Raw genomic sequence first — 10,233 nt, forward strand, 5'->3', positions numbered from 1 at the left:
GGTCTATAACTGCAACAACTCCTGAGTTAACTCAGGAGCAGGGAATAAACTTTTACAGGTGAGCCTGAAAACCCTGAGTGTGCTGCAACTGCCTACAGGCAGTGTGCGAAATCTTGGCCTCACAACACGCGAGTGGCCAAGATCCCACTGCCTCCCTCCGTATAGGCAGGGTTTCACTAATGGCGTATCTGAAGTATTAATCCCTTTCAGCTGTTGTGGAGCGGCGCTGGCAGACCAGCAGCAGTCCTGCTTGCCCTCTCAGATGATGAGGTGGAAGCAGCACCTCCTGTCAGGCTCCGGTGAGAGGCATGGATTGAGGGGTGCTGTTCAGAGTACAAGAAGCAGCAGCACAGCTACAGTGAAACTAAAAGTGATAGGTCTGGTTTCAATGTACAGGCCTGATTAAAAGTACCATGCAGTGGGTGTATTTCAATTATATTTTACTTAGACAAATACACGTTTTCAACAGCACTAATAAGGAGAGAGGTGAGAATGACTTGATGATCTCAAAGGTCTTTTCCAACCCAAATGGTTCTATGATGAGAAAGGAATATAGTCAGCAGGGTTGTGGGAGAAACATATGGATAAGAGCATTTTAGTAAAGATTTGTATTTATATGGAATTGCTTTTAGTTTTTGGACTTCCTCATTCTTATTCCCATTAGTGTAGTTTTACAATAACGCATCCCCACCTCTGTTTCACAAATGGTGAGCCTGAAACAAATGAATGGTGAGGATAAGACATATGGCTTCAAAATTAGCCTAGAAATGTGGCTGCCTCAGAGTGAATCTTCACTCCTCCTTACTGCCTTTATGCTCGCCTGCATCCCTCCAGTGCTTTTGAGGCTAGAGAGGAGGATGACTCAAGGAGTTAATCCAGAAGATATGTAAGCCTACGCAAGTATTTCTGCCAGTTTCGCCCCTGGCTCTGTGAGGTCAGATCCATCCCAAGAAAAGCAAAAGCAGCTCGTGGGAGAATCAGGTGGGAGCAGGGCAGCTCTTTTGCCAGCAGTTAGCCAGCTGATCAGTTTTGCCATAACATGAAACCTCACTCTTAGTTATTCAGAACTTGGCGTCAGATATTTGTGACTTCATCCAGAGAGTATCCCATCTGATGGCAAAGAGAGCTGCAGGTGTCCAGCACTTCTGAAAAGACAGACTCAGTGTCTAAGGCAAAGCATCTGGGATTAGAAACTGCTTTTGAATATTTGAATCTTTGTGATTCAGCCAGTTAAGAAACAAGTCAGTGGCAAAGTCTGAAATATATCTGCTGCCTCCTGCCTGTCAGCCACGCTCCCTGCGCAGTAATGCTCATGCTAGACCCTGCCATCTCCCACATACTTTGTGATTCATTCTGTCCCTAAAACTATTCGCACCTGATCTTTTATTAACAGTGTAATAGTTAAAAATATGACCTTCAGAAGTGTTTAATTAAACCACAATGATTTTCTCATCATAAATCTCCAAGCTTTTATCATTTGCATGTTCCCAAGGACCTGTGTTCTTCCATGACATTTTGCCCTTGGCTTTATGTAGCAGCAGTTAAGCTCAGATGCACACATACAGGGAGGGTGTATCTTCCATCTCCCTTACCTCTGGTTCCTACTTGGTACGCCCAGTATACTCTTCTTTATTGCCATTAAATCAATCTTTAAAATGCCTTCCTTCCATGAAGCTCTCTTCTTGTGCTCCTCAGCAAAGACACACCACTGCTTTTTAAATTTCTGTACTGTTCTGTGTTGCTAAGTCAGAGCATAACGTCTTTAGAGCTGGCAGATTGTCTCTGTGCTTTACTGGAACAACAAAGGCACCTGCAGACCTCATTAATAATACTACTGCCATTGCTCCCCTGGAATCCTTAAACTCTGATTCCCTTTTACAGCATAATTGATTTCCTGTGTATGGGTTTTGTATAACTTCAGGCATGAAATTACGCAGGGCTGAGTTTGTCAATGTGGCATGCATATCCCAGAAACTAAAAGAAAGAAGTAAGCTGACTAGCTAGTGGGCTAGAAATGTCTCTGGTAGAGTAGCCATTTAGGATTGCTTTGGTGATAAAGGCATAATATTTACAAAGAAGCATGCCTGCCCAGTGAAAATGTTGTGGATATTGGGGGCTTTTAAAACAAACGCTGCGTTTAATGCTTGTTTCAGTCCTTGCCCTCCAGATGTCCTTGGAGATCGTATTTGGAGGAGGAGCACAAGGTGGGCTCTGACTTTCTCCCCAGAAGGACTGAGAGACACTAGCACTGCTGAATCATGCCCTTAGCTTGCTATTCTGCTGTCTAGTAAGTCTTGCTTCTTTGCTTACATTGGCTTCATAGCCATTTGGATTGTCTTTTCTAAAGGGAGATTTGTGGACTTGAACTCACTGTGGCTGAAGAAGGATCTGAACTTGGACTTCCCACTTCAGATAAGTGTTCAGACATTAGGCTGGATAGATAAGTTACCTGTGACACCAGGAATGGGGTCTGAAAAGGCTAACAAATAAAATTGCATTTTGTGAAGGATCTTATTCTATCAGCTTCATTTAGGTGTTTTTGGAGAACATCTACTGAGCATGGTTTACACGTCACTCTTCAAGTTTCTGGGTCCTGTCATGATTGTGTAGTGCTTGTCTGGTCTGATGGGAGCAGTCACAAATCAGGTAGTGCTTATGGGACTCCAAAGGCTGTAAACCTAATTTACAGAATGGCCACTGTGGATGAAAGGTGGCATCACAGACAGGGACTTAAAACTTCAAGTATGCCTAAATCTGATTCTGATTGCTCACATCCGTTGCTAGATCTAAGGCTGCAAGGGGTCACAGGCAGAAGAGATGAGAGCGAATCCAGGGCATCATCTGGACCAAACTCTTCTGCTTAAAGCCCTGCTTCAGCAAAACCCATGTATATAGGTCTCTGCTTACATTCTCTTGGTGTCTTCAACAGCCTGTTTGGTTAATGTAGGGCTTTGCTCTTTGCTGCATTATATTAGTCTCAAATTAGACTGAGACATTGAACATTTCTGATTTTGGTTCCCAACAACATTACAGAAAAATAAAAACATCAGTAGCTCCAGGCTGTCCACTGAACTGATCCAACAAGGGGTAAACTCCGGGTACCATGCAAATGGAACACAATTTATTCCTAGTATTTCAACATTTAGTGCATCATCAAAGAGATGAGTGGGAAGAAATTTTTGGGAGGAAATATTTGCCTTTCCTGCAAATTCTTAGTTACAAAGTATGACATTGTATGATTTCATTAAAAATAACTGATTCATTATCAGCTGGAGTACATGAATAACCAGCCTCAGGCGGAAAGTTTTTGGAGTGAAATTTCACATACTGGAGTGCCATACTTTTGCTAATATGCTAATAAGACTTTGTTAGGCGATCCAAAAATAGCTTTGGGGATAAGGATTGGGTTTCAAATGAGATTTCAGAGACAAGGTATGTGTATCTGCAATTAAATCATACATTATAGGAAACCATATTTTTTAAAGTTAAATCAAATTTGCTGCTTTTATATCTTCTGCAGCTGAGGCCAGTGAATTCAGATCCTTTTCGTCAATCACAAGTGATGGGGGTTTCATTCTGTTTAGGATTTTGTGAACCAAAACTAGTGTGTTCACAGTGCTGGGGGCCTTGGCTTCTACCACCCAGAACAAGTTTCTTCTGTGAAAGTGCCTGATCTAAACTCTGCAGAAGCAGCTGCAAATGGAGATGAAATCAGCTTTGATGATGACAGCTGAGCTGGCAGCCCATCTTTATTCTAAGAGTTGTAGGTCCCTCCCAATTTTACTGTGGGTTTGTGTTTTGTTTTATTTTTAGTTTTGTGGAAAATACACAATACACTGTAATGATGAGCAAAGAATGGTAAATGTTCTGGATTCCTAGACAGTTACACCAGGCCTGTTAACGGCAAACATCAGAACTACCAAAGAATGTCAAAACAGGAGAGCCATCACATGTTCTTTCCCTTGTATTTCTTGGGTTACTGACTGTGTGTCCATTTACTACAACAAAGGCCATCTTTATTTTATAGGGTTTTAATTAATGATTTTAATATGTTTTGTGTGATTTTACTGGTCCTGGGGCAATGATTAACATGTCGCAAGTTCCTCTGAGAGCAAACCCATTAAGTTGTTAACAAGTTGCAAAGCATGTGCATGTAGAATTTACAGTAGGGTATTGGATGTCTGCCATAAAGTGTTTAAGAGTGGCTGAGCAAAATCCTACCAATTAAAGCCTGCATAGCTTTGCCACTAACTGCAGTAGCTTGAGTTTTCATGCATTGGGGAGGGCAACTGGAAAGAATTTTGAGCAAAATTCAATATTAGCAACCTGGTTTTCTCTCATTCAGGAACTTAATTTAAAAGGCAACTTAGTAATGTCATGAGAAGAACTGGTGAGGGCATTTAAACTTGATGAAAAATCTTAAGAAAAGTAGCAAGGTGAGAAAAGTTTATTGCTCATTGTCTCCTCTCCAGGGGACAAGACTGGCCACCAACTTGCATTCCAGTCAAGTTACTTGAAGAATGTAATTCCTCTGACTTTTCCGCACAGAAATTATCTAAAAAAAAACCCCAAAACCCACAAACACCAAAAAAACAAACAAACAAAAAAAAACCAAAGAAAAAAACCCCACCAACACAAAAACTTCAATAGAAAGCTTCTAAGACACTGCATATTTTCAGTAGCCAACCAGTATGGAGTGCATAAGACAAGCAGAACTGATTATGGCTTTGACTTCCTTGATTTTTTGCCTTCACAATTATTCTTTGTTCTCATTTTAGTCTGATCTTATATTTTTAAGCACCTTTGGGCATTTAAATCCATTTGGGTCAGAATTTTCTCTGTAACACCAGTTGTCTGTGTCAATAGAAAAAGAAACACGTACATCAGGAGCTGGCACATGCTGTCCTTTACGTAGCAGCCATGGCCTGTGAAAGAGTGCTTATCTAGTCTAGTTTTTATACACTTGTGGCTCTGTATCAGAAGACACTGTCTTGCTGACCAGCTATACAGAATGGCTCCTGAGAGTGACTGGGTGTTGAGAGCGTCCCATCTTCTCATCTTTACATAGCTCATGGTAAGACCCCCTGTGCTCTGAAAATGCGTTTGAAATTGAGAAATGAAGTGCATTCTGAAAGCTGCAGCAGCAGGCTCTGCATTCAAGTTAGCTAGGCCCAGAAAACATGCCTACATGATCCTGTCATATGGAGTGTTCTGGCGAAAGGATGGAAGTCTTTGTAGCAGAGCATCTGCTCTCATGACACACATGACTCAAAGCTGAATTGTCAAGAATTTCCCCACTGAATCAGAAAACCTGGGGAAGTGCTGGTGGAACAGTGCAGCTCTAAAGAAAGCCGTATTTCTGTCATTTCAATGAATTGTTAAGAGAGAAATTCACTTTGCTGATCAGATAGTTTTGCAGGTGGCTGTTAGAGATCACACATGTTTTCTATAGGGGAAGATCCCTGATGCTTTACACAGCTTGCTTTGTCTCAGTGAACAGAGGGGCTCAGAGGGAGAATGTGTCTAAATACCTGTTGGGAGGGAATGAGGAAAAGGGAGACAGACTCTCCTCCGTGGTGCCCAGTGACAGAACCAAAGGCAGTGGGCACAAGCTGAAAAACGTGAGATTCCACCTGAACACAACAAAGCGCTTTTTACTATCCAACACTGGAACATGTCACCCAGAAAGGTTCTGGGGTTCCCATCTGTGAATCCAACTGGACATGGTCCTGGGCAAGCTGCCGTAGCATACCCTGCTTGAGCAGGGGGCGTGGATTAGTTGATCTCAAGAGGTCCCTTCCTGCCTTTAGTGATTTTACGAGTGGCAGAGACTCCAAATAGACTCCTTCCAAGCCTATAATTTAAAAAAAAAAAAAAAAAAAAAAAAAAAAGCCAAAAGAAATAACAGAATATATCTCATTTCAATAGCACTGACAAATACTGGCTGCTGTAAAATTCAGGACTTTTTCTTCATCCACAGTTGAGCTCCATGTTGTTGTGAATTCCGTACCTTGCTGCCAATGTTACTCTGGATTCATTGTAACATGACTTGAGTTTTTTTTTTCTTTTTTGGGGTTTTAGTAAGCAAGATCTTGAGTTATTTCTCCTGTTAACAAAATGAGGAGAATACACTACTTTTTATCCTTCAAGCTGAAGGAATGACCATTACTACGTCACCAAAAAAATGACACTAAAAAGCTTATGAGAAATAGGGCAAATTTCTAGAAAAGAATCACATCCTGAAATCAAAACAAAAGAATTTTCTTCCTTGAAGAGGGAAATTCCATACAAGTGCAAAACTAAACTGAAAAAGCTATACTCTCAAGACACATTGTCAAGGCAAGTGACATGTTTGTTTGATGTTTACCAAGAGCACAGCAGGAAAGAAGGATCTTCTTTCAGTCTGCAAACGGCTGTTAGTCAGGTAAAAACCTGGCTAGTGTTTAATATTTAAGAGAGACAGGTACGTGGTACTGAAGCTTTCATGTAAGCAGAGTATGAAACGTACAGTATAAGCTGACACCATGTAATTCAGAGAGGCTTAAGGACAAAATGGTAGTCACACCCCTTAAGCTTGTATTTTTTTCCTTCATTTTTCCTATACCCTTGGTGGTTTTAGGTGTCCGTGGAGGCTAGACAGAAGTGTTACTACCCTCTAAGTCTCATGCTAACATTTATTCTGTGTATCATTTATCTAACAGAGAAAAATGATTTTAGGAGACATTCCAGTGTATTATTTCAATGAAAAATCCCACATCTGAATAGACAATCTGATGGTTTAGAAAATTACTTCTCTGATAAATGCACTGCAGTGTTTACAAAAATGTGTTTTATTTCTCTCTCTCACATATTTAATCAGTGTATTAAATGCTAATGGTGCAAAGTCTAATAAGGCTTTAATGGAAAGAATTTGGAGCAAGCATGCTTTGGCATTTCAGATAATCTAAAATCTTCAGTAGTTAAACCTTTGTGGTACCTGTGAGCATTACTGTATTGCTTATAGAACTTTGTTTTTTTCCTCCTCCTCCCTCTCTTTTGCTTTTCTCTTGGAGGTACACTATTTTCCAGAGAAACAATGTTGTTACTACCCTAGAGATTAATCTATGCATTGTACATCACTTTTAATGACATTTAAAATGTTCACAGTGATTTTTGATAAATCAAAGTTTCTGATGATTCTTTTGATGACATGTGGTCAAAGTATGCTTGTTGTTACCAATAACAGACTAATTCCTTCCCATTGTATTAATATAAATTTCTGGTATCTATCTTGCTTACCTATCAAGTTGAGTTGAATTAGAAAATATAATTGTTGTGTCTGTGCAGCTTTGATATTAAAGAGATACCAGTAAATAGTTTGCAGAATGTTTTGAGACTGTTAGCTGCATGAGATGACCTTTTATTTCTAGTTTACTTTTTAATCCATTGGTGGTTTGTAAAAAAAAAACAACAATCCATGCTAACATGGCTCTTTTCAGCATGCTTGCTGTGCTGCTACAAAGCCAGCCAATCAGTGAATGGAGCACAGCTAATAAATAACTATTAATCCCCAAATGATGTTGCAATCATACATGTCTAAGGTACCACAATGAGTAAAAGCAGGCTCTCTTTATATTGCTCCCCTTAAAAAGGGTTGTTGCAGTATCTGCCAAAACAAAGCTGGCAAAGAAATGCAAGCTAATTTCAATTTTTCTGGTATTACAGTCAACAAGGAATTAAAAGTAAATACTCTAATAATAAGATTCATGTTGTAATAACAATAAAGAAAGGACCTAGGGCTGCAAATCCCAAATGCAACTTTAGCCTTCATGTTATAGGTGATCCCCTTGCCCTCTTTGTTTTTTTAAATCCAAGTTTAATTAGCTAATTGGACACGTGGCCCAGATTTTGGCTTTGTTACAGCCTTGTCCATCTACAACACCAGCAGCCAGTGCAACAGCAATTCAGAAACACTGCCAGGACAGAGCTACTGTAGGCTGTCTTAAACATTTTCTGCTTCAGGTAGCTGCAGAAGCTGAAGTGCAGAAGACAGAGCAGTCTTAGGAGCCTGTGCCATGAAAAACCTATGGGCAGCTGTGCCAGGTGATCGTGCAGAGATTGGTCCCTAGTGTAAGCTACAAAGCTGTGAAGAGCATCCTAGCAGGGTTGTCCATCACACACAGGCTCACAGCTCAGTGCTGTAAGACAAAAAAAGAATCTTGACTGTCTGGATCCTATGAGTTTTTTTCATTAAATCTGAGGTGTATTTTTAAAGTTTCTAAGTATTAGGCCAGATTCTGCTGCGTTCACCTCTTCCAAATTAAATCGTATTCATCCTGTATTTACAGGTTTCCAAACATTCTGCCAATTTCAGTAGCATTACATTTGCCTGATCTGCAGTACGGAAGATCAGAATCAAAACGTAGAGAATACCATAGAATAGTGTAACATAGCATAGCATAGCATAGGGGAGAGAAGGGGGGAGGAGGGGAGAGGTGGGGGGGAGGAGGGGAGAGGTGGGGGGAGGTGGGGGGAGGAGGGGGGAGGAGGGGGGGAGGAGGGGGGAGGGGGGGGGAGGGGAGGGGAGGGGAGGGCAGGGCCTTCAGTTGTAAGGGGCCTACAAGGATCACCTGTCCCAGCTGCCTGACCACTTCAGGGCTGACCAACAGCTGAAGCACGTTGTTACGGACATTCTCCAAATGCCTCTCAAACCCCGACAGGCGCGGGGCATCGGTCGCCTCTAGGAAGCCTCTTCCCGTGTGTGACCACCCTCCGGGTAAAGAAACGCTCCCTAATGCCCAGCCTGAACCTCCCCAGCGCAGCTTTGCCCCACTGCCCCGCGCCCGGCCCGGGGGCAGCAGGGGGAAGAGCTCAGCACCTCCCGCCCCACGTCCCCCCTCAGGGAGCTGCAGGAGCCATGAGGGCGCCCCTCGGCCTCCCCTCTGCAACCAGACCGACCCAGAGCCCCCAGCCGCCCCTCGCAGGACGCGCCTTCCCGCCCCCCCCGCAGCCTTGCCGCCCGCCCCTGGACGCGTTCAAAGACCTTCACGTGCTGCTTGAACCAGGGGGCCCAGAACTGCACAGGGTGCTCAAGGGGAGGCCACAGCAGCGCTGAATACAGCAGCACAGTCACCTCTCCTGACCGGCCGGTGCCGCTGTGTTTGGTGCCCCCAGGATGGGGTTTGCCCCCCTGGCTGCCAGGGCCCCGTGCTGCCTCCCGCTGAGCTGCTTCAGCCAGCACCCCGGGGCCCGCCCTGCGGGGCTGCTCTCCAGCCACTCGCCCCCGCTCGTAGCTCATAGCTCGTACTTGTGCCGGGCGTTCCTCCATCCTGGCTGCGGAGTCTGGCATCTGCTCTCGTTAAAAGCCATGCCACTGATGACTGCCCGGTGCTCCAGTCTGCCTGCATCCCTCTGCAAGAGGGATCTTCTCCCGCAAGAGAGCCAGCAGCACCTCCCAGCTTGGTGTCATCAGCAGACTTGCAATGGTGCGTTCAACCCCGGCGTCCAGATCACTGGTAAATACATGGAACGGAGCTGGCCCTGGAGTTCAGCCCTGAGGAGCACCGCTGGCGACCAGTCCCCAGCCAGAGGCAGTAGCCCCGTTCAGTGCAGCCCTCTGAGCCCTGCCTTCAGCTGGGTCTTCACCCAGCGCACCGTGAACCTGCTCATCCCACAGCTGGACAGCCTGTCCAGGAGGATGCTGTGAGGGACAGTATCAAAAGCCTTCCTAAAATCCAGAACAACTACATCCACCACCTTCCCTTCGTCCACGAGCAGGTGGCTGTCACAGAAGGATGTCAGGGCAGTTGCACAGGGCTTTCCCTCTGTGAACCCGAACTGGCTGCGCCTGACGATTGCAACGTTCTTTAAGTGCCTGTCAGTAGCACCCAGTGTGATCTATGTTCTCGACGATTTTTCCAGGAACTGAGGTCAGATTAACAGGTCTGTAGCTTTCTGGATCTTCCTGCTTGTCCTTTTGCAGATTGGAATAACATTGCCCAGCTTGCAGTCAGTGGGGTCCCCCCAGACTCCCAAGACCTTCGATAGGTGATTGAGAGGGGTCTGCCATAACAGCCACCTGAGTCCTTCAGTACCCTGGGGTAAATCCCATCCAGTCCCATGGACTTGTGAACATTCAGCTGATACAGCTGGTCCCTTACAATATCAGCCTTCGCAAATGGAAAATGAGTATTTCCACACTCATGGACCTCCAACTCAGGGAACTGGGCAGCCCAGGGTCTATCAGCATTATTA

This window comes from Falco cherrug, chromosome Z (genome assembly GCF_023634085.1).
Source record: "Falco cherrug isolate bFalChe1 chromosome Z, bFalChe1.pri, whole genome shotgun sequence".
NCBI lineage: Eukaryota > Metazoa > Chordata > Aves > Falconiformes > Falconidae > Falco > Falco cherrug.